At 39.7% G+C, this 24764-nt stretch overlaps 1 long non-coding RNA gene across 1 annotated transcript; it reads left to right on the forward strand.

The window, feature by feature from the left end:
- Window positions 1-6093: 6093 nt before the first annotated feature.
- Window positions 6094-12128, forward strand: LOC129534379 (uncharacterized). Its single transcript, XR_008680963.2, has 5 exons — window positions 6094-6364; window positions 8163-8275; window positions 9796-9900; window positions 10378-10454; window positions 12051-12128. It is a non-coding gene; the product is annotated as an uncharacterized lncRNA (long non-coding RNA).
- Window positions 12129-24764: the final 12636 nt, after the last annotated feature.

A 24764-nucleotide genomic window follows, 5' to 3' on the forward strand; every position in this document is an offset into this window, starting at 1 on the left:
TTTGTTTATTATATTTCCCTCCCATTTTAACTGCTCTATATGTTTGAAAAAAAATTTTTTTGCAGGGGGTAGGGTGAGTGGGGTGGGGGGATGTGGGAGGAGTATCGGATTTCCTGAGCTCAAATACTCATCTTTTTGTCTATTTTCTGTTTGTTTTTCTTTTCTGTTTGTTTCTACTTTGTGGAAATTCTTTCTTACAGCTTTTTATTGAATTTTTTACTAATTTCCTTTAGATGTGAAATTTCTGAGAACTCTTTTTGTGTTTTCTCATTGTCTCTATTTAATAGCATTCTGTCCCCGTTTTGTAGCTGCTATATCTGTTAGAATCTTTCTGAAAATATAAATCATAGCTTTTAAGGGAAGATTTCTTCCGCTTGCATAATCTCAGTTTCCTCTAAGTTGTTGATTTTGTCTTTCTGCTTGTGTGAGTCTCCATCTTTTATGTCAATGGCTTTCCTCTAGTGCCTGGTAAACTTTATTGTTGTTATTTCAATATCTTTAAAAATGAGGACCAAATTGGAAGCTATAACCACATGGATGGAGCATATCTATTCTGAGAGCCACTCTCTCTGGATCTCAGATTCCCCAGTCAAAACTCCAGCCTGGATGATGAAAGCCTGATTGCTTGTCTGTAGGGATTGGGCCTAAATTTTCATTGAGAATCCAAAATGAAACGAAGACCCATGGAAAATGCATGAAGTTGAAATGGGCAATATGCAAGTTATAGTAGTCTCACAAACTCCATACAAAAAGGCCCCACACAGAGTGTGATGGTTAATACTGAGTGTCAACTTGATTGGATTGAAGGATGGAAAGTATTGTTCCTGGGTGTGTCTGTGAGGGTGTTGCCAACGGAGAATAACATTTGAGTCAGTGGACTGGGAAAGACAGACCCACCCTCAATCTAGGTGGGCACCATCTAATCAGCTGCCAGCAAGGAATAGCATAAAAGCAGGCAGAAGAATGTGGAGAGATTAGACTGGTTTCGCCTCCCAGCCTACATCTTTCTCCCGTGCTGGATGCTTCTTGCCCTTGACTATAGGACTCCAAGTTTTTCAGCTTTGGGACCCATACTGGCTTCCTTGCTCCTCAGCTTGCAGACGGACTATTGTGGGACTTTGTGATCATGTGAGTTAATACTCCTTAATAAACTCTCCTTCATATATACATTTACCTTATTAGTTCTGTCCCTCTAGAGGACCCTGACTAATACAGTGATTAGGCTTTTCTCTCTCTCTCTCTCTCTCTCACTCTCCCTCATTCTCATAATAATAAGCTTTCTTTTTTTTTTTGCAAAGAGAGAGATGAATAATATGGTATGGCCCTTTTGTAGGTATCATTATTGTATCCTTGGACAAATACTTGGAGTTGTTTTGCTCCACCTTCCCCAGTGGCAGAGCCTTTCAATTGGGTCGTCTCATCCTCTTACCCTTACACACACTTAATAAAGGACCAAATACCATTAAAACTAAAAAATACAACCTTAGCTCTAACAGCAAATGTGTAAAGTATTTAGCATTTCACAAAAGCCCTGGGTAGTGCATCACAGTGCTTCTATAGGACAAGAATGAGAAGGTGAAGCTGTTGGTTATCATCTTGACCCTGACCCGAACTTCTCAAGGCTTTGAAGTAATGTAACATGTGATGGCCAGGTTTTAATTCCAGAAGAAGTCATGCTGATACTCTGCATCCTGTCCATGCATCAGAGATGCACAATGAGGAGTAATTAGATACAAACAAAGTTGCCGGATGGGCAGTGGAAATGGGAGTTTCAATTATTTTTTAACAACCTGTTTACTGATTGTCTGGTGTTTAGTATTTTTCGGGTTTATGAGGTTCCTCACTGATGGCTTCAGGCAAGAAACTACAGAAAATTGATGGAGAGGATCCAAGAGGCCCTGGTACATGGGCAATATTCTTTCACTCCAGAGTGTGAATACAACCTCTGAGTTTTAGAGTTTTTAAACACAGGTGCAGGGCTTTCTGCTTGTTTGAGCGAGGAAAGTATTCTATTTGGAAAAAAAATAATAATGTGGTTCTCATTTGAGTGAGAGTTCTTGGCTTGACACGGTCGTGAATCTCACTCAAAACACACAGAAAATCACTATTAAGTCACAGCATAGCCCACTCAGGGCTGGAGAAAAGGTGTTAAGTCATGTGAATGCGTTGTCTATCAGCTTAGATGGGAGTGGATTTTATACTTAAATAATGCAAATTTCACCCTCACAAGAAAAAAAATGCACCATATTTAAAAAAGAATAATGATTATTTAATGTGGAAGATTGGTATATACATACATTATTATTCCTAGCAATAATACATATATTATTTGAAATGTGCATTTAGTTCTCCTTGAAGAAATTTATAATACTTTACATAGCTCTCTATATTGGTATTTGTTGCCCTAGTAAATTTGCCTGGTTATGTAGAGGTATTATTATTTCTATTTTACACATGGCAAATGAAGGGATTGAGTAAGCTTTTTGGTATTATACTATACCTCTGAGTCATGGCACATGGAGAAGATATAATCCAAGCTATTTGATTTCCAAATGAATGTTAGTGTGAATAAATAAAACACACAGAACTAATGTTTTCTTTTGGCAGCATCAATAAAAGTATTTTCTCTTTGTTAGTTGTGAAATGTGTTAATAGGCAAATTTGAGTTCTTAAGAAACAGATCACCCAGTTTTTAGATGATATAGGCCCTTTCTTTTACAGTGGATTTTGTTTCCCCATTATGTAGATCTGAGGGTATTTTGTGACATCTTAGCATGCCCACTGGATAGTTGAAGGCATCCAGACTACAGAGTGTGCTAGCTAAGCCTCATGGTGCTTATTTCTGATTTCTGGCAGGGGAAGCTTTCTTCACTTCTAGTGAGCGTGGAGTCAGAAATTAACTACATAATCCTGGGTCCAGACCTTTTCTCCAGTGTTGGCTCTTGTATGTTTCACTGTCAATCAAGAAGAAAACCATGACATGGTTTGTTTCTCAGTACTCTATTTTTCAAAGTAAATGCATCTGTTAATCCTGCTTTGGAGCTCCCCCTCTCTCCACACATATGTTTTCTCCTTTAGTCAATCATTCGTTTTATTGGTTACAGTGTGACTACACTATTTCAGGCCTTTCCACAGCCGAGCACAGCTGCTCATGTTGGCTATTGATTCCATATGTTAGCTCAAAATTGTGTAACAGTCTCTTCTAATAGTTGCCTTTGGCTTTTCCTTTCCCCACTCAGAAAGGCACCCTCTGCCCCTGGCTTGGCACGCCAATAACTAGAAAAGGATCCTAATTATTTCAACCACTCATCACCAAAAAGCACAAATAGTTGTCACGTGTTTGAACAACTAACCATGGTTTTGGTTTATGTGGCTTCATGCTGCTCTATGGAAAACACTTTAAGAAACCAACGCTGAATTTGCTGGTAGGAAGAAAATGTTGCTCCTGTGGAAGGTTTAGCAACCTCTAACTCCAAGGAAATTTCCTTGTTAAATTATTGTGTGATTATGTAAGCTTGTCTTATCTCCAAGTTATCCTTATATCCCACCGCCCCTCTTTTCTTCTCTCTTTTAATCTCGTTTCTGTATTTATAACTGTGAATGGAATATTTAGCTGTACATGAAGCATAACATTTTTCTCAGGGAAGACAATTTGGATCGCACCCAGTAAACTTCATCTCTGAAAGTTTTATGGAAGCTCCAAGTTGTTGCATGTGCTGAAAAACTCAATTCCTACCGAGTGGATGCTTTACCTGAGAATCTCTGGGCGTCTGAGTGATTGAGAAGCTCATAATCTGGATCACAAAGAGCCTTCATAATGTCTCCTTCTAGTGCTTTAATAGCTTTTGTGTCATAGTGAGAAGCAAAACCAGTTATCATGGCCAGGTGTGGTGGCTCACGCTTGTAACCCCAGCACTTTGGGAGGCTGAGGTGGGTGGATCAACTGAGGTCAGGAGTTTGAGACCAGCCTGGCCAACATGGTGAAACCCCATCTGTACTAAAAATACAAAAATGAGCCAGTCATGGTGGCACACGCCTGTAATCCCAGCTACTTGGGAGGCTGAGGCATGAGAATCACTTGAACCCAGGAGGCGGAGGTTGCAGTGAGCCGACATCATGCCACCGCACTACAGCCTGGGCGACAGAGTGAGACTCTCTTTCAAAACCAAAACCAAAACCAAAACCAAAAAAACAGTTATCCTCTTTATGGCTGAAAGAAGAAGGCACACAATCTAGGCAGGGTCAGGAGGATCTACTCATCAGACATAGAGAAGAAAGTTCTGATCTCACATAACAGCCCTTTGGAATTGATCTCAATGACCAAAGCATACACAATTTTCAGGTTCTGAATCAACCAGCTGGAAGGGATGGAGCGTAAGTTGAATATAGTTTTGCAAGCTAACTTGAGAATCGGGCAAGAGGTCAAGAAGATTTTAGCCCTAAATCTCTTAATTAATTTTAGCTTTCTTCCACCTCTGCCTCCCTCTGGTAACTGGATCTAAGTCCTGTAGACCTTTCCTTTGCTACACTCACTGCCTTCCCTCATATATAGATCTGTTTTGTCTCATTTTTAGATTACCGAAACATTTTCTCCACGTTCTCTATTTATAGTCTCCTTTCTCTTTGGTAAATCTCAGTGGTGAGTGGTCAAACTGATTCTGCCAAGAAAAAAAAAATTCAAACTTTTCCACTGGTGGTCACAGAAAACTAATAAACTAGTAAACTAGTTGTTTTGGTAAAACTAGTAAACTAGTTTTTTCTTTTGTTTTTTGGGCTTTGTGTGTGTGTATGTGTGCATGTGGTGTGTGTGTGTGTGTGTGTGTGTGTGTGTGTGTGTGTGTGTGTGTATGAGAGAGGAGAGAGATGGAGGTAGTTATAAGGTTAAATAAATCACCCTGAATAGCCTGTGTGAAGCGTAAAATGTCTTTAAGTCTCACATTTGATCTGATTCATGCTAAATAGAATAATGTTTAACTTCCCAAGTCTTTGGGCAAAAAGAAGACTACCCAAAATAGTTCCATGTTTACCCTGTAGCTGCACAGACTGTTTCCCCCCATCCACACTGTCTCCTCTCCTCTCCTTCCCTGAGCAAATTGCACAGACTTAGAACTTGAAAGCAAATCAAAGCTCTATGCAAGTTGGCCAAGGGAACCTCGGATCCACCCAATTGTTTTGCTTATAATCACTTGACCATTCTATACAAATCTTTCCTCCTATCTCTGCTCTAAGGTTTCATTACTGTGCTCTAAGCTTTGCTACTATTATCCATTTAAAAATAGACTATCCTAATTACTAAATAAGATATTTTCTGACCTTTGATGTTTGTTTTCATGAGAACATTGACCAAACATGACCCAGCACTCTTAAGTAGACCAGAGTATGTGAATTCCTGAGGCATCACACAAATTCTCAGCTGTGTGAATGCACTTAAATTCCCAAAGACTAATGGGGATTTAATAATGAACATACATATTGTTCTAAATTGTTATTCTCATAACCAGGCCCTTCCACTGCTCTCCCCTGTGTTGCTACAGCTCATTTCTAAACTTCTAGTGCTCTCTGTATTTTTCTTTGTCTTTCTCATTAAGCATGAAGTGATCAGTTCAATGCTTGGTATATAATAGGTGCTTAATAAAAACACCATGAAATAAATTGAAAGAAGAATAACTGTGGTGATAGCTGTAAGGCTGCATTTAAATCTACAGAACGTTTCAAAATCAGAGTATGCCCAAGATCCACCTGTTTTTGGAGTTGTGAGATTTGAAATTCTCTCTATAAGGAAATTTGATGATTCAATGAAAAGGAAGGCTATTGTCGATGGGGCCAACATACATATGTTAGATAGCTATCCATATGCATGATACATGTGTCAGGCTTCCACAAGTAGAAAATCATCAAAGGGTTTTTGTAAGATTTTTAGGAAAATAAACTATTGGGATATATTTTCCTAAACGTATGTTCAGTTAAAAAATACTACATTTGACCTTCCTAATCTATTATAGTCACTGCCAAAATGTAATTTGTTTTGATTTTATACAGGTTTTTCCATAAGTAAGATAATTAAGGATTCTGCCTTTTCAATTTCAGAGAAATTTGAGTTAAGCATTTTATGAGACCATGTGGGTACAGTTTGAATCTACTAAAGAAGGAAATTGAGCATTAAGCATAGCACCTTGCTCTTGCTCCACCGTACCTTCTAAGGGCTCGCATGCAGAGAATACCTGTGATCCAGTGCCAGCTTTCCTCACCGCTTTGCATAGCCAGCTTACATTAACTTGAAAGAGAGTTCCAGGTGCATTCAAGTTCTGCTGAAGAAATGGAAATTTGGAAGCTCTATTATTAGCTTAGGCCATTTTCAAATCACGTGAGTAACAGATGGAGTAATGTCATTCGAATTTATTTTTTCTCCCTTTTTATCACTACTGTTTTTAGGACAGATGGAAAACTGAACTGGCACCTAAGTGTGTATAGACATAGGTATAAGGATTGTTTCTTTGTGGCAAAACAATATGGACTTTCATTTCTTCACCAACACAGACCTCGATAGGATTTTTAAACTAAATGTTAACATAGGTGTAAAAGTTTAGCTATTTGGCTCCCAGGTAACAGGAATCCTTTGGGATTAAGGAGTAGAAAACCATCCTAACAAGTAAAATAGAGAACTTATTGGAATTATATAGGGATAGCTCACAGAGCCTGAGGATCAAAAGCAGAGCCAGGTAGAAGCTGGCATCTCTGCTTTCTTTCTCGGTGTATATTCGACCCCCTTTTCTTACTCCTCTAAGGACTTGTTTTCTCTGATATGTTCATACACAACATTAATATGGCTGACATGGCACCAATTTTACTAGGCTTCTTAGTTCAACGGAGCAGAAAGACCCCCTAGTACTTCTGTCTCCAAACGAACCTTACATCATAACCCAGTGTAATGCCTACATGACCTAGGTGAATTTTTACACCACCTTAACTTTGCTTATCTCTAGGAAACAGGATGCCTGAGTCAAAGTTTCCCCCTGTGACCAAACTGGCTAAGGCTGGTGGGATACAATGACAGCTCACATGACCTCGGAAGAACCTGTAACTTCCTTATAATCTAATTTCTATGCTAAATGACGCTCCCACCAATGCCATGACAATTGACAATCACCAATGACAATGACCAGAAGAAACTGCCAAAGGACAAAAATTCTAATTTTGAGGGGTTCTCCACCCATTCCCAGAAAAGATATGAACATTTCCCCCCTTGCTTTTAGTGCCCAACCCCTTCATTAAAGATGTCCTATATCTGTGGCTTCCCAGCTCTACTGAGTTGAGAAGTTGATTTGTGAGCCAGCTCTTGCTTCTCAGTTCCATGGCCATTGAATAAAGCCTGCAATATTTGACTCTCACTTTCATTTTTATGTACTGGCTTTGTGGCACCGAACAGGTAAAGACCCCATTTTTGGGGAGACCAGCTTCTTCAGTAATAATATCTCTGGGCAATATGACTTTATTGGTCTAGCTCAAGGTTCAGATGAAGTATTCAACACTTGTCAAACAAGGGCTGAGCAGGGCCATGTGGTACAATTAGAGCAGCAAGAGCTCTTTCTTTTCTTTCTTTCTTTTTTTATTTTTTGAGCTGGAGTTTCACTCTTGTTATCCAGGCTGGAGTGCAGTGGCATGATCTTGGCTCATTGCAACCTCTGCCTCCCGGGTTCAAGTGATTCTCCTGCCTCAGCCTCCCAGGTAGATGGGATTACAGGCACGTGCCACCATGTCCAGCTAATTTTTGTATTTTTAGTAGAGATGGGGTTTCACCACGTTGACCAGGCTGGTCTCGAACTCCTGACCTCAGATGATCCACCTGCCTTGGCCTCCCAAAGTGCTGAGATTACAAGTGTGAGCCACTGCACCTGGCCGAGCTTTTTCTTTTAAACATTGTGGATGCCTGTTCCACAAGGCAACCAGTGCCATCAAGTAAATTGCTCGTTGCCTAATCAGGAATGCTGTAAGTATGAACTGAGGTCCACCAGAGTACTCAGAAGATGTCCCTCACTCCTCATTCAGGCCTTCCTTTGTCTCTTCTCTTTTCTGTGTTTCAGTATTCCTGTGTGCTGATGTCTTCGTGTTTCCAACTGTCCTTCAAATTTTGCTCTTAACTTCTCTCCCTTTTCTTTGTCAAGGGAAATAGTGCTACGATAGATCAGTGATTCTCACAATTGAGCCTACATCAGAACCCCCTGGAGAACCTGTGAAAACACAGATTGCTGGGCCAGCCCCCAGAGTATCCAACTAGGTAGGTCTGGAGCAGGACCTGAGAAATGCCATTTCTAACATATTCCCAGGTATCATGGACTGAATTTCTACCCTTCTCCCCCAATTTATATGCTGAAGCCGTAACACACTATATTTGGAGATAGGATCTTTGAAGAGATAATTAAAGTTAAATGAGGTCATGAGGGTAGGCTTTAATCCAATATGACTGTGTCCTTATAAAAAGAGGAGATGAGGACACAGGGAAAAGATGCCTATCTGCAAGCCAAGAAGAGAGGCCTCAGGAGGCCTGCTGACACCTTGATCTTAGACAATTTAGCCTTTATAACTGTGAGAAGTACATTTCTGTTTTTTAAGGCACCCAGTTCATGGTATTTTGTTATGGCAGTCCTGGGAGCTAATACACCGGGTGATGCTGATGCTGCCGCTGGTCTGGGGACCAAACATTTAGAACCACTGGGTTTGAGGGTGGAGTACAGTTACTGCAATTTAATCTCATCATCAAATCATTAAGGTTTTACCCCACTTGTGTCCTAATTCTCAGGTTTATCATCAACAACTTTGGGTTACAAAACTATTGTAATATAATCAATCTACCAGCAGGGATAAGACATGTTTCCAATCTTCAAGCAATCCAGCTAGAATAGTAGGGGAATAGATGTCTTTAGCTGATGGGGCTATTTCTTTTATTGTGTTGGGCAAATCAGTTCTTTTGATCTGTAAGCAAGAATGATAACTATCATATTTACATATTTACTTCACAGAGCTGAGCTGAGGATTCAAGAAGGTGATATGTACACACATCTCAGAGTGTTATGAAATATTAGCTATTACAATTTGTTTCGAATGTGTTTGGAACATCCAGTTCTTAGAGTACGGGCCCTATGAATCTTCCCTGCCATGAACAGTTCATCTTCCTGCCTCTCTGGTTCTTCTACCTGAGGGAAATTCCTAACAACTCATCAGTATTTTCCAGAGTTGCTGCAGCCCTGGACTGTTACTATATCCCCCTCTATCCGTCTCTCTAGCCCACTGAAGCTTTGATCTTCCTTGAGTTGTTAAATTTATTTGCTATATGCTTATCTTATCTCTTTTCTGGACTACTCCTCTGCATTTTTCTTCTTTGAGCCCTGTTCAATGGCAGTGACAGCAATCTTTTTGTAATACAAATGGGATCATTTTTCTCCTTTGCTCAGTCTTTCAATAGTTTTCCACTGCTCTCAGGCCTACAAGGTCGTGCACAATTTAGGTCTTGCCTATTTCTCCCAACTCATTCTATACCACCCTTCCAGAATCCCCATGACCCATGTGAGCTTCCTTTCTGTTTCTGGAAGCCAAGCAACCCTTTCCTAACTCAGCAGTTTCTCAGCCTGGAACATTCTTCATCAGGCTTTTGCCATGGCTTATTCATTCTCTACCTTTGGGACTCAGTTCAGCTGTCACTTCCTCAGATGCTTCTTCTGTCATACAGTGTTCATTTTGTTCATAGCCTCATATCATCTGTTTTTATTTGTTTTCTCTGTTTACTTATTTACTTTCCAGCTCCCCTGCTAAACCATGAGCTCCTACGAGAATGGCTATCTGCTTAGCAAGCTCTGTCCCTGGTGTGTGGCAACCACTATGTCCACGTGCAAAATGAATGAAAACGTGAGTATTGCTTCCAGGAAGTAACATCTAGATAGCCATCTTGATTATCTCCTTGCTTCTGCTGTATTTTTTCTTTTGTTTAGGAAAACCAGAGCAGTATGTTAAGGCTCATCTTTTTTTTTTTTTTGTATTGCTTTTAATGTACTGCTTTTGTCTGAAGACCCTCCTGAATTCTCTTTCTCTCTTAACTGACCTGTCGAACCCAACCTCCCACAGATTTTTGGTCTGTGAGGATCAGGGTTAAGCACTGACTTTGAGGTTAATAACTCTTTGACCTCGGGCTGGCCATACAACTTCTGTAAGCCTTAGTTTCTTTCTCCATGAGAGTAAAGACTCTTAGGATATAGTGAGGTTTGAATGAGGGTGACAGATGCAGTCCTTAGCATGCTGCTGCCAAACATGGAGTAAGGGCTCAATGGATATTAGCTACACACTCAGCCTCACATCTGCTCATCACTGTGTCTTCTTACCATTCAGGTGTCCAGTGCACTGTTCCCCTGACACTCCTCATTCACATCTTTGCTGTTGCATGGGACCATGTCGTTCTTCCCAAGGTAGAAAAACTTCTCTGTGATTTTCTAAATTCTACCCATCCCTGATCACCTAGTTTAAAATTCTATCTCCAATCAGAAGCCCAGCCTGGGTCCACAGCAGTTCACCCTGCTAACTAAAGGCCAGTAACTATGTTTGTCAATGAAAAAAGCAGAAAGAGCTTTAAGAGCCACTGATTTTTTACCTTGTTCTAGGCTGAATGTGAGAAGGTACTTCCATTCATTGCCTTGTATTGCCTCAGTTAATCTTCACAGTAATCCTATCTTATAGAGGCCATTCTCCCCAGTTTCCAAATGAGAAAATTTGGCGTAGGAGAAGAAGTAATGAGACCTAGCAGGTTTTCTATCCCAGATTTCTCCAATAGTTACAAGGAAATTCATTGCCTACTTGTAAAGTTATTCTGATTTAAAACAATCCAGCAAACAAAAATCTAGTTTAGTAGAGAGCCAAAAAGGTCATGACCAATTGCTCAGAAACAGAGAAAAGTCTGGATACAGGTTAGGTCATCAGATAGGATACATGCACACACACATACACACACACACACACACAGAGAGAGAGAGAGAGAGAGAGAGAGATGAGTGTCTTGATTATAGATGAAGCTAATAAAAAATGAGGACAAGAAGCTGAAGTTAGATTTCTAAGCCGAAGTCAGGACAAAAGCAATGCCACAGCTATGAAGAAGCACCAGGGCTCCAGCTCCCATGGCACAGGGCAACCTCCGCTTCCCGGGTTCAAGCGATTCTCCTGCCTCAGCCTCCCGAGTGGCTGAGATTACAGGCATGCACCACCACGCCTGGCTAATTTTGTATTTTTAGTAGAAATGGGGTTTCTCCATGTTGATCAGGCTGAGTCTTTAAAATTTAGAGCTGGATGGGAATCTTAAAAAATAATACAATAACTTAAAAGTAAACCCCACCCCACCATTTTATAAAGTTGAAAATCTGATACTCAGAAGTGTTTCCAAATTCATTACGCTATTTCATAGCAAAGTGGAGGCTAGTGCATGGGTTCTTTGACTTCTGGTCCAATATGCCTTCCTTCTCAAGGCTGGTTCCCAGCACTGGCCCCAGGGACACATGAGCAGGAAAGCCAAGGATGGAGGAGTGGCCAAACAGGACTATAAGAGTAGGGAAAACAATGAGAGGAACAGAGGAGCCCTGGGAGTTGGAGGAAGGAGAGGTGGAAAGGCACATTGGGGCTGAGACGAAGGGGAGCACTGGAACAGACAGTGGGTGCTGAGCTCAAAATGACTTCTTAAAACACCATCCTTGAATTATATCAGTGGCTGTCATCCCTGGATGCACTTTACAACCATCTGGGAAAATTATATAAAAATGCCAACAGAGCAAGACTCCATCTCAAAAAAAAAAAATGCTGATTTCTGGATCCAACAGCAGAGGGACTAACTGACTCGTTTCTGGATTGTGGTCCAGTTGTTATAGTTTGAAAGTTCCCCATGTGATTCTAATGGAAAGACAGTAGAAGCCTTTGGGTTACAAGGAAGACTAGTCTAGTGGTTCTCAAAGACTGGTCCTTGGACCAATTGCATTTGTATCACCAATTTGTTAGAAATGCAAAGTCCTGCCTCATTCCAGGCCTATCGAATACAGAACCTTTAGGAGTGGGACCCAGGAGCTCTGTTAACAAGGCCTCCAGGTGATTTGGAACACAGGTAAGTTTGGACACCAATGCTTGAGCTAATGGCCATGGTGTTTAATTAAGTTGTTAATATATTAATGCATTTTCCATCTAATAAAGGTTAGGGCATTCTTCTTCTTTGCATTCTAAAATTTTATAAAATTCTTCATTAAAACATCATAGATAAGACTCAATCTGTAGGGATAAGACACACACTAACTTCCTTAAATTGCATTTAACTTACCACTGGGATCATTATAATAGAATGACTAGTCAATAGATAATAAAATATTAAATATCAGAAGGAAAATCTATGTTATATGCATTAAAAGTAAATTTTTTTTTTTGAGACAAAGTTTTGCTCTTGTTGCCCAGGCTGGAGTGCAATGGTGCCATCTCAGCTCACTGCAACACCTCCCCCTCCCGGGTTCAAGTGATTCTCCTGCCTCAGCCTCCCAAGTAGCTGGGATTTCAGGCATGCACCACCACGCCTGGCTAATTTTGTATTTTTAGTAGAGATGGGGTTTCACCATGTTGGTCAGGCTGGTCTTGAACTCCATGACCTCAAGTGATCCGCCTGCCTCAGCCTCCCAAAGTGCTGGGATTACAGGCATGAGCCACCACACTCAGCCAAAAGTAAACTATTTTATCTGTAGAATGCCTCCCTAAAATATTTTATCTTCTGTTATCAGTTGTAGATGTGTGTGGCTTTTTCACTCCCCATTAAACAAAGAGGTTGTAAGGCAACCACAGCTGCTCCTGTACATGAGATCCACACACTGTTACTTAAGCCCCGTACCTTGTGGGCTCGCAATACATATTAACTTGATTACGTAACTTGCATCTGTTTTGGTTTCTCTAGAAACCAGGAACCTTCAGTTACTCCAGCATGAAGGAGTCAACTGCTATAGAGACCACATTCCCTGGAGTTTTATAAACTATGCTGGTCATCAGATCACTTTTAGGCATCATGTAAGGTATTGATTTTGGTCACCTCATGGTGTTTTTTTTTTTTTATTTTTTTATTTTCCAGTTCTTAAGAAAAGTTCTTAAAAATGTAAATAGCTAATACTTGGGAAATTTTAATGTAAACTTCAGTCTCTTTGAAGTGAATTGAGCACATATTAATTGTCATTTTATTTCAACATCTTTTGGCAGTGTTGTTTTCACGTATAACCAACCAATGACTTTCTTGATAGTCACAAACAAAAGCAGAATAGTGCTTTCCCCAAATGGAAATGTTTTATGGTTCTGTCTTCTAGTTCCCTGAGACAGACACATCTGAAGTGAGTAACTGAGGTAATCAAAATTATATTCTTAAAAAGTTCTCTCTTGTTTTAGGTTCCTTAGCAAATACTCTCTCTCTCTCTCTCTCAATGGTTTCTAATGGTGAATTTCTTTTAAGAAAAGTTTATCTCTGTATTCTACTCCCTTTTCACCCACTAAAACACTTAGATTTATTTTCTTTTAGTGTACACATAAAATATTGCTTTTTAATTTGACATTCCACTGAGTTAAGAGTGGCAATTCTCCTGAATTATTTTTTTTCTTTTTTTCTTTTTATTTTTCAGACAGGGTCTCACTCTGTTGCCCAGGTTGGAGTGCAATGACATGATCATGGTTCACCGCAGCCTGGCTCACTACTGCTTCACCTCCTGGGCTCAAATGATCCTCTCACCTAAGCCTCCTGAGGAGCTGGGACTACAGGCACACACCACCACACCCAGATAATATATTTTTAACATTTATTATTGGGATGCAGTCATCCTATGTTGCCCAAGTTAGTCTCAAACTCTTGAGCTCAAGTGATCCTCCCACCTTGGCCTCCAAGGGTGCTGGGATTGCAGGCCCATGCCATGACATCTGGCCATTTCTAAATTCTTAATGTGGAATATTTACATTTTATCGTTGGAAAGACAGCCTTCAAAGATTAATACTTATTAAATAATAGAATGTTCTTAGCAAACAAACAGTTAATTTTTAAAATGAAATGTCAAGATGAAAGAAAAATATTTCACAGAATGTTAATGAAGTGTGGGATAAATTTAGTATCTTCATATATTAACATAAGAAGTAATAAAATGCAATCACAAAAATAGCCCTGGAATTGAATTGCATGTTGGGAGTGATGGTTTGATGGCAACTCTGAATACAAAATGAGCAGATTGAAGAGGTTCTAATGTATTCAGGGCCAGAGAAATTATTCTTTAAACTTTTCTTCCTCTTAGCTGTCTCCATTAATGTTCATGGTCAGGTTGGCCTTTTGGATAAAAGTGAGATAATGAACATCAAAATGCATAGAACCCTACGGGACCACATAGTGGTTACTCAATACATGTTTCTGAATCTGATTCTGATAAATATAAGTCTAGTCTTTGAAAAATTAACTATCAGGGAAAGAAAGGGTCAGTAAGTTTTCTCTGTGATGAGCCCATCTTTTCCTTATTTACTTATTCTGTATTAAACAGCTCCTAGGTGACAGGGCCTGTGCTAAGTGCTCAGTTCCTACCCTTAATTAAAGACAGGCATGCAAGGCTATAATTGTACTCACATTCCTCTTGAGGTCACACCAGAGCTCTCTCCAGTGGGAAGAACTTTAAATAGCCAATCTCTAATAAGCACAAGGGAGCCACATCATAGGAAAAGATGTGAAAAGACAATGGCATTTTCCACTTCTTTACACCACCAACAAGGGGAAATGGCTGAGCAGTGCGTCTTCCTCAAGAAAACGTTCCTTCAACTTTGATATCACTGTCAATTGAAAAATATGACCACAGATTTCTTCCACTCTAGAATCCACTCCCTTTTGTCGTATGTCTTTGCTGCTTCATTCAGTGGTGAGGTTGCTGTCCCACTTCTTGAATCTGGGCTGGCTTTCTGATGGCTTTGGCAGATAGAATATGACAGAAGTGGGGATGAGGGTTCATGCCTATAACACCAGCACTTTGGGAGGCTGGTGGGGGGTGGGGGGGTGGATCACTTGAGGTCAGGAGTTCAAGACCAGCCTGGCCAACATGGTGAAATCCCATCTCTTCTAAAAATACAAAAATTAGCTGGGTGTGGTGGCTCAAGCCTGTAATCCCAGCTACTCGTGAGGCTGAGGCAGAAGAATTGTTTGAATGCGGAAGGCAGAGGTTTCAGTGAGCCAAAATCACGCCATTGCACTCCAGCCTGGGCAATAGGAGCAAAATTCTGTCTCAAAAAAAAAAAAAAAAGACAGAAGTGTCATGGTACAACTTCCATGTCCAGACCCGAGACTTAGAATTAACTTAGAAAGTGTGTGGCTTTCAACTCTTTAATCTCTTAGGATGCCACTCTGAATACCACCATGTAAGGAAGCCTTTCCAGTCTATCAGGGGAAAAGGCGCCACGTGGATAGAAACCAAACCAAAATGCCACAGCCAAAGGCTGGCACCAAGGCCAGGCATGTGACCAAGGCATCTTAAACCTGCCAGCCTCAAGCTACTGTACGTAGCCACATGAGTGAGCACAAGCAGAATCAGCAAAGGGACTGCCAAGCAAACCCACAGAATGGTGAGAAAAAATAAATGATGGTTGTTGTAAGCCACCACGTTTCAGAGTGGTTCGTTACAAAAGCCGTAGTTAACCGCTACTAATATCCTCACACTTACTTAAAGCTGTCACTCTGAAATCAATCTAGGCTGGCACAAAACCTCACATCTTTAGGATCCTAGTTGGCGATGACCATTTTGGTAAGAAAAATGGCCAAGAATCGAAGCTGGATGGTGTGTGTGTGCGTGCGAGCACACAGGCATCACACGCATGCACTTGGACATACATGTGACAGTGGGTGACTATGCTGAAATTAGGGGAATGTGAAACAGAATTTAGAAAGCTCAGAGGAATTTTTGCGGGGTAACAATGATTGTGATCTATTCTTCCTTTCCATGGAAGTTAAATAGACTTTGATGGGGACATCCAACGTTCCAATCTGTTTTTATACTTGCCAATGGTCTAGGCCCCATTTATTAAATGCAGAATAACAGCCAAACAGATGAAGACCTGTAAAACACGGACCAGGGCAGAATTCACTTTTTTAAAAAGGTGAAGGCCATTTGCACTCCTCATTTAGCTGAATGAGAATGAGTCATTTGCTTAATGGATAATTTTAACTTGATTTCCAGTAAGTGGATTAAGTAATTGAAGAACTTCAAGGCATGGAGAAATATTTGTTGAAGCACTTGGAAACAAAATCAGAGCCAGGTCTGTCAGCAACTTATGATGGAAAATTCCAATTAGTCAACCTATCGATACGGCTTCATTATTAAGCAACATTCTAATGGCTTGGCTTCAGTGCTGACATGTTGCAGGCATTTGCAATGTTACACCAAGGTTGCAGGCTACCCTGATAGGCCTCATGCTGTTAGTCCACTTTGTTAAATAGAAGTTGATTTTATATTTAGCTGTGCATGGAGTGTACAGATGAAACAAATCACTTCTATAGGCTCAACAAGATGAATAGTTGCTGTTGAAAGCTAGCAAGGAGCTGGATGCAAGATTAATATGCAGTCCCAAGTTCCACTTCCTACAATTTTTATTGATTGCATGAAAAAGTACTAAAATTCATGATTTCTTAGGTGAGTTAGATTGAAACTCTTGCATAGCTATAGTAGATGTAATTTCTCTGAAATGTACCATTTGTCTACAAATATAGCTTTTCATCTGGGACCACGTGCAATGAATTCTATGATGAGTGCAAAGCCTTCCTGATGGCACTCTGTGCTACAAACATACCCTGGCTCCCAGACTAGCTTCTTTGCCCTCTTTGGTCTTTGTCAAATTGCCTCCTTAGGAGAATTTTATAAATGTCCTAGCCTGCTGTGGTTCAAATACCGGGACTTATTTGGTGTTTGTTTTTCCATTCCCACAAACCACAAAAGATTGAATGTTGATGTATTTTAGCATTAAGATCTTTCTACTAACATCTGAATGGCATGCCAACTAATTTGACACAGAATTCCATTGTCTTTCAGTAGGTTTCAGGAAGAGAGAAAGCCAATTACAGACTGTCGTTACTTATTTTACTTTTAGAGTTTGGAACCTAGATTTTGGCAGAATGAGAGCGAGGACTAGATGGGGTTTGGTTCAGGGCATCATTCCAGTTCTATTACCATTCAATAATTTTTGGAAAACCTATGTATATACTTGAAATAGTACACTTGGGTGTTTTTTTTTCTTTCTATTGAAATCAACTGTTTTAGAAAATTCTTGAAGTCAGTTACAATACTAAAATATTAATTTGATGAAGTTCCTGGTTGATTTCTATTCTAGAACCTGTATTCTTTCCCATGAGATGGTCACAATGACAGAACATAATCAAGAAGGATATTGGGAGATTTATCATTCCTCATCTTTTAAAAAATTGATGTTTGATTGACATTTATCAAAGCTTTGCTGCATCAGTAAAGGCTCAAGTTTATTCATATATATTGATCCCCTTGGTTGTTCAGCTAAATAAAGTTTTGAACAGATTTGGAATACAAATATTCAAAAATGCCTTTTCACCTGCAGCATGAAACTTGAAGCTCATCCCTTTGGCTCAAAGTCCAGCTGAATTATGTACTTTTCCTGAAATTTTAACTTTGACTATCTAAGAGTCTTACTGTAAGACTTCACTTCCAGAAAACATTGAGATATAGGGACTCTGGCTACTCTACTGTGCCCTACATACAGTTACGTCTTATTTTATGATAGTATTTTTAAACCTTGTTATTTTATAACACATTTATGTTTTGTAGAGGCCTAGATATCAATGCAAATTTCAAAGCAAGTGATCATGAGTCCTGCTAAGGAGATAATATGCTTTGAAATAGGAAGAAATGAGACTATTTTAAGAATGACTGATGGTGCCCTGGCATTCCTTCTCCCCTGTGCCCTTGGAGGGTATTTAGTGCTACCTAGAATGTGAGTCAGAGAAGGTACAGATAGGAAGAACTGTTCTCACACCACAGGAGAAGTAACAGCTCAAGGGCCTAGCTGGTCAGAGCAGTGTGGCACTGCTGCTCCAGAAGTCTGGCTTCATCAGCAGTGATGCATGGCTCTGAGCTCTGAACAGGAAGCATGGTTGATCTGTGCTGAAGGCTTGGTTGAGCTCTTGAATAAACTGAGAGATGATGGAATGGTGCACAGTGAATCTCCTCTGAAGACTGAACATCTTCCTTGGACCATGATCAGTGAACATACTGGAACAGAGATGCTTCTGACACCATTTTCCATCCCAACCCCTGTTCTCCCTTAGTTTTCTGGTCTTAGGGTTACAACTTGAAGTGAGTACCTTCCATTGTAGCACTCTGATTTCTAAAAGTATTAAAGCCAATTTTCTGACTCATCTGTATTTCAAGTCTAAATGTTTACTTCATTTAGTTGGATTAATAGCCCCGTAGTTTCTTATTAGTGAAACTTATTTAAATATGATAATGAACTAGTATTTCTTGTGGTAATTTCTGATGCTGGGTATGTGAACACATAATATGCTCTCTTTAGTGGGATCCTACATGAGGACAGTAATTGTAGTTCAGCACGATGTAGCTGAAAACATCTCGCTCCGCTCCACTCTTTACATTGAATTTTCTTCAAAATTAAATTACGTTTTGGGAAGATTTCCATTTGTCCATATACATGTTTGAAAATTGTTGGACAGCATAAAAATCATTTAAAAGATTGTCCTATTTCCCATATTATCTCAAGTGTGTATTACTGTTCAGTTCTAAATTATTGTTCAAATGGATCGCTGTTTTTATATGGCTGAAAAGCAAATCATGTTAGTTTGGGCATACATTCATAGCAAGTAAGAGGCACTTGAACACACATCATAGGCGTACTTTTGTTGCAGATATAGAACACAAATATAAAATGCACAAGTTAAATCTGCCCCAGGATAATTCTAATTGTCCCAAAATACATTTATACACAAATATGACATTGAATGCTCTCTACTGGCAGGGCTATGTTAATGTTCTATTAACAACATGTTAATTTGTTATTTCACTAAACTAAGGTTACAGCTTTTAGTTGCTTATCTATTCATATGCTGTATTAATTGCATGGCACAATAGATAAACATGTTTTAGCATACGTTAGTTATAGAGAGCAAGCTTGGTGGATTGTGGACCTGTTATGGCATCAAAAATATAGGCAAATAGAAAACATTCAATGGAAAACCTCTTGATGTATGAGTTTTATGTTATATCCTATGAAAGGAGAATCTCCTACAAATAGAACTGCCTTATAACCCACTCTTTCCCATGCTTCTTCTTTCTGCAACATTGAAATGATGGAAATCATGACAGAAAATGAAAGATAAATGCGAGCACTTGTAAATACTGTGATATCACCTTATCATTATCTGGTGATAATGATTTGCTGTTGGGCAAATCTGTTCTACTCTGCCTGTGGGTTGGAGGACTGTGGTACGAAGAATGCAGCTTTGAACTGCAGCCTGATGACCAGAAACACACATACAAACACCACACACATACAAACACCACCACATACAAACACCACCAACGCATACACATACAAACACCACCAACGCATACACATACAAACACCACCAACACACACAGAAAGAGAGAGCGAGGGAGAGAGATCAAGCTTGAGCCCTTCTGCTACATAAAATTTAGCAGCCATTAAACAAACAATTGCTTTATTTTGGAAGCTCTTCTAATTAAACGTTAGTCACATACTCTGTCTTGACCCCTGCTTTCTGTGTTAAAAATCACCATCCTAAAAAGCTTACTTTATGCATTGCATAATTACAAAAAGTTCCCAGAAGAATGGAATGTTTTATTGTATGGTTTGCTTTTTGAAAAGGAAATGTGTGTGTGTGTGTGTGTGTGTGTATGCGCACATTTATATAAGTGTGAAGATACATGATTGTATTTCACAAAATTTTTGCAGCCATATTCCAAAAAGCATGAGGGAAATGAGAGAACATGGGTGATGCTTGGGAAACGAGGCTGGAGAAAGGAAAACAATAGGTACAAATTTCTACCAGTTTCCTCAGGCATCCATAGCAGCTGCTTAATGATACATGTATCATTATATCCTGGAGTAGTTGGAGGGCAGAACAGACTTGATTACACTACAGACAATTGTTTCACAATAATTCTGGGCCATTTTTCATTAGCTGTCTCCCCTCACAGCAAAACAAGAGGTAATTTTTTTAAGGAACATAACAAAACAAAACTAAACAAAACAACCTATACCACAGTAAGGTTGTCCAGCGGTTAAAGATTTTTAATAATTCATCATGCGAAACATTTTAGGCGAAATGCTAAATTTCTCAACTGTGACAACAGATGATGAGTGGAAAAAAACAGAACTTGAACTGATAAAAACTAGGATAAACAAAAGAAATTGTATGCTCACTTTTCATGATTGCACTATACATTTTTTTTATTACCTTGCTTTGTGTGACAGGTTTTGTCACTAGTAGGGGGAATCAAAAAGGTTTGTTTTGAACCAATTGATGAAGAAGCTGATTTCTTTTTAACAGATACATGGCAAACTATCTCTTGGTAATCATTTATGTATGTTCACATATCCACTGCCTGGTATCATGTCACAGCCCCCTTTTAGGTTTTCTTTCTGAGGACGATGGAGGGTTCTAGTGAATTTGCATGGCTTTTGAAGGGCAGCATTAGCTGCTTCAGGACTCTGCCTTCCCTTGTATTGATAATGAAAGTAAGAAGTAATGGTCATTAGGAGCTATGTCTCAAGCTACTATTCTAAGAATTTGATATGAATTCGCATATGTAATCATTGCAACCAATCCTATGAAGGAAGTACCACTATTAGTCCTATGTAATAGACATTAGTCAGGAGCTCTCCATGCATCTGTGCATGGCTCCTTGGACAGCCTGCAGAGGACCTTGGCGCCCTTCTCAGAATCAGACCTTAAAGTTATAAAATAAAATACAGGAGAATACAAAGGAAATCAATTATGTCAAAATAGTTAAGAAAAGATGTATTTGTATGTACACATCTTCATTAATGCATTCAATAAGAATATCTGTGAGGGGACTCTAATAACAAGTATAATCTCAAAGTGGTCATGGGCATTGGTGATATTTTCAGATAGCTTCAACACCTCCAATAGGATAGGCTCCTTGTGACTTCTACCGGCGAGAAAGTCACAATATTGCTAATACTACTGTGACTTGTTGCCTGCCCTCATAATCGATGGAAATTTCAAAAATTAGAGAAAATAAAGATGCACTCTTTTTTTTCTATGTAAGTTCCTCGCCTTACCCTGCAACTTCAAGTTCAATTCATCTTTTTTGATATGAAGAGAAAGTAAATTAAACAACGGATTTATTCAGATGGCATGATAAGAAGAGTGATGGATGAAGCTGGAGGCCATTATCCTTAGCAAACTAACACAGGAACAGAATACCAAATACTGCATGTTCCCACTTATAAGTGGGAGCTAAACAATGAGGACAGATGGACGCACAGTGGGGAACAACACACACTGGGGCTTGTTGGAAGGTGGAGGGTGGGAGGAGGGAGAGGATGAGGAAAAATAACTAATGGGTACTTGGGTTAATACCTGGGGGTGAGGAAATAATCTGTACAAAAGACCCCCATGACACAAGTTTACCTATGTAACAAACTTGCACTTTTATCCCTGATCTTAAAATAAAAGTTAAAAAAAAAAAGAGTCAAGTAGACAAATTTAGACAATCTGGGGCCTATTCTCATAAAAATGTCACAACCAGTGTTAAGTATTTTCTACTAGGAATGCTTTCGAGTTTTAATCTAAAATGTGATTTTTCTCTCCAGGCTTTTTTCTATACTTCATGATTCGTCATTTTAAAATGTATGACAGTGGGAGAACAAGAAAGCTTGAAGGTCAAAGGTCATAAGGCCAATGTTGACTGACAGGATTTCCATCTGGAATTGGATGGCATTTCCTTAAAAGCTGTCCCTTGCATCTTTCTCTCCAAGCTGCTGATTGGCCAGTGATGTCCTTAGATTCTGACCCCGGAGCTTCCTCCATGCATCCCCTCACCCTTCTCATGGTCTCACCTCCTCAGAGCCTTCCTTGACATCTCATTCTTCCTCCATGCTCTGCCTTTCCTGGGTCATTCCTACTGTCTGGAGCACATGTTTTGTGCCTGATGATAATCATCTTCTGCTTTTGGCCTAATAACTTCACATTTCCTTTGAAGGTATCCATCACATTGTATATTTCTTATGCATATTTCGTGTAGAAGGCACTTGGAGATTTCTTGCTGAATTTTATCTTGTCCTCTGCAACTGCAACCCTGATAATACAGAACTGAGGTATGTGTGAGTGTGTGTGCGTGTGTGTGTGTACAAAGTAAATCATTTTTTAATTTGTAGTTTAGTCTTGAAGTGTAATGCCAGTCTAAACCACCAATATTTAGTTAAAGGTACAAATGTTGTTTCTCTACTCAACTGGAAATGGACAGGCCTAGTTACAGGGATGAGCCAGTATTCCCTGCCCTTAGAGCACTGTCTGCAGGGGCAACAGACATGAAAACAGACAGAACAGACTGTTAGAGCACACACTAATTCTGTGAATGTGGAGAGCACAGACACATGCATTTGGCAGAGACAGGGCCATGAAGGATACATATATGTACAATTATAAATATATATTTATTTTTTTAAGTTATATATACAATTTTCTTAAATGAAATTGCATGTTCAAATGTAAAAAGAAAGGACCAATCAAGGCTAAGCTAGGAAGTAGGGAATTGTGAGTGGTTTTGAAAAAAAAGAAAATGCCCAGTGAAGTGTGGGATAACTGGGAAAGGCTGAAAGAGACGCATTTGCCACACCTGTAGACAGTGTTCTAAGGGCAAGGAATGCTGTCTCATTCTTGTAACTAGGCCTTCCCATTTCCAGTTGAGTAGAGAAACAGCATTTGTACCTTTAATTAAATATTGGGGGATTAGACTGGCCAAGCCAGACTTTGAAGTGCCTGGTATGGGCCACACAAAAGTGCCTGGACTTTCTTTTACAAAAAACAAACACCTGGTAAAAACCTTAAATGAGAGACTAAAATCGTCAGGTTTGCTTTACGGAAAAACATCTGCAATTGAATATGCAAGCCTTTAGAAAAGAGTGTCTCAGGTGTATTTCCCAATGTTTCAAGTTCTAATTTTCTTTGCCTAGTATCCTCCTTTTCCTTTCCCTCCATTTGTGAAGCCAGCAACCTCAACATCACAACAGAGGCAAAGTCATCATCCTGTTCCAGAAGGGCAATTTTACATTGTCCTTGCTGTTGAGCCCACCGCCTTTTCACGCTATGAATTACGGCCCACAGTTGGGTCAGCAGCTGTGGGCTGAACAGCCACCTCTGTCTATTTCACATAAACTGATGCTGTCTGAGAAGCCTTTAAAGTTTGGCTAATGGAATTCAGGAGAGGGGAAACTTCCCTTTGAATGGAATATGGAGTAACTCAAGAGATCTGAGTTGATTTCAACATTCCCAAATCAAGTTCTGGAATTAATTCTTCACACACACAAAAAAACCCAAAAAACTAAGGGATAAATCTTTGTTCCAAGGAGTTGAACAAGAAAAGTATCTCAGGAAGGCAATTCTTAAAGGTTTTAATATGAAGAGCCAATTTGTAGAGAACAGGGAAACTAAGCCAGAGGATTTGGAATGTCAGAGATGGTGTGATAAGACAAACATACTTCCTAACTTTATTCATTTAGGACATCTTTGCCTGCATGCTTCAGATGCTCAGAGTCTTATTTCTTTCAAAACAGAATGAAAAATTATTGAAACAATTTCAAGTAAACCAAATAATTGTTCAGAATACTGAAGTAGATATACTAGAGTTGTAGAATAAGAACATTAGCATTAATTTGCCCTCAGTTTAACTCAAAATATTGTCAATATCAGTTATCCTTCCACCTGGATTTCTACAGTACACAACAAATGAGCAGGAGAATGAGACAACCGGAGTGGGAAGTCTGTCTGCTTTAGTGGTAATGCAGCCCACATTTAGGGCTCCGGGGGCCATTCTCTCCTCCATGAGAGTTCTTCCTCCTCCTTGTGAAAGTGGACTCAGCCCTGGGAAGGTTGGTCAGGCAGCCAAAGCACCAAAGGATCCTCACTTTTTGGAATTCTATGCCATTGTAGTAAATTTAGGAGCCCTTATATGGGAAATAGGAATCCCAACAGCAAGCAAAGAATGAACAGAAGTAGAGAGAAGCAATAAAATTCCACTGTCTGAAAGCACCTACTAGCAAGGCTCAGAGAAAGAACCAAAGTCCTTGACTAAGAAGCAAGGTGTGGGAAGTTAGGGAGAAGTCTGAGGAAAACGCCAGGTGTAATACCCTACAACCCTATTTCCAGTCTTAAGAGGATGCTACTCTTTGACCTGCATATGGCATGACGCTATCCCAAATCCACATATGTCTGGATGTCTGGAATCCAGTAGTGGGATGTCTGGATCTTCACCCACAATAGCCCAAGTTCTTGGTAAGACTCCTGAAGTAAGGGCAGTGTGGATGCTGCACATGGTATCTGAGACAGTTTAAAGTTCTCTGGAAAAGGTAAAAGTGAATCTTGCGTCCCTGGGATGGAGGGAGGAGGAAGATCATTTTAGGAGGGTGTCATCTCTTACTTAACCCAAGCCAAATATTAGGAAAACATGGTTTTAGTG

This window comes from Gorilla gorilla, chromosome 5 (assembly GCF_029281585.2).
Source record: "Gorilla gorilla gorilla isolate KB3781 chromosome 5, NHGRI_mGorGor1-v2.1_pri, whole genome shotgun sequence".
In the NCBI taxonomy this organism is placed as follows: domain Eukaryota; kingdom Metazoa; phylum Chordata; class Mammalia; order Primates; family Hominidae; genus Gorilla; species Gorilla gorilla.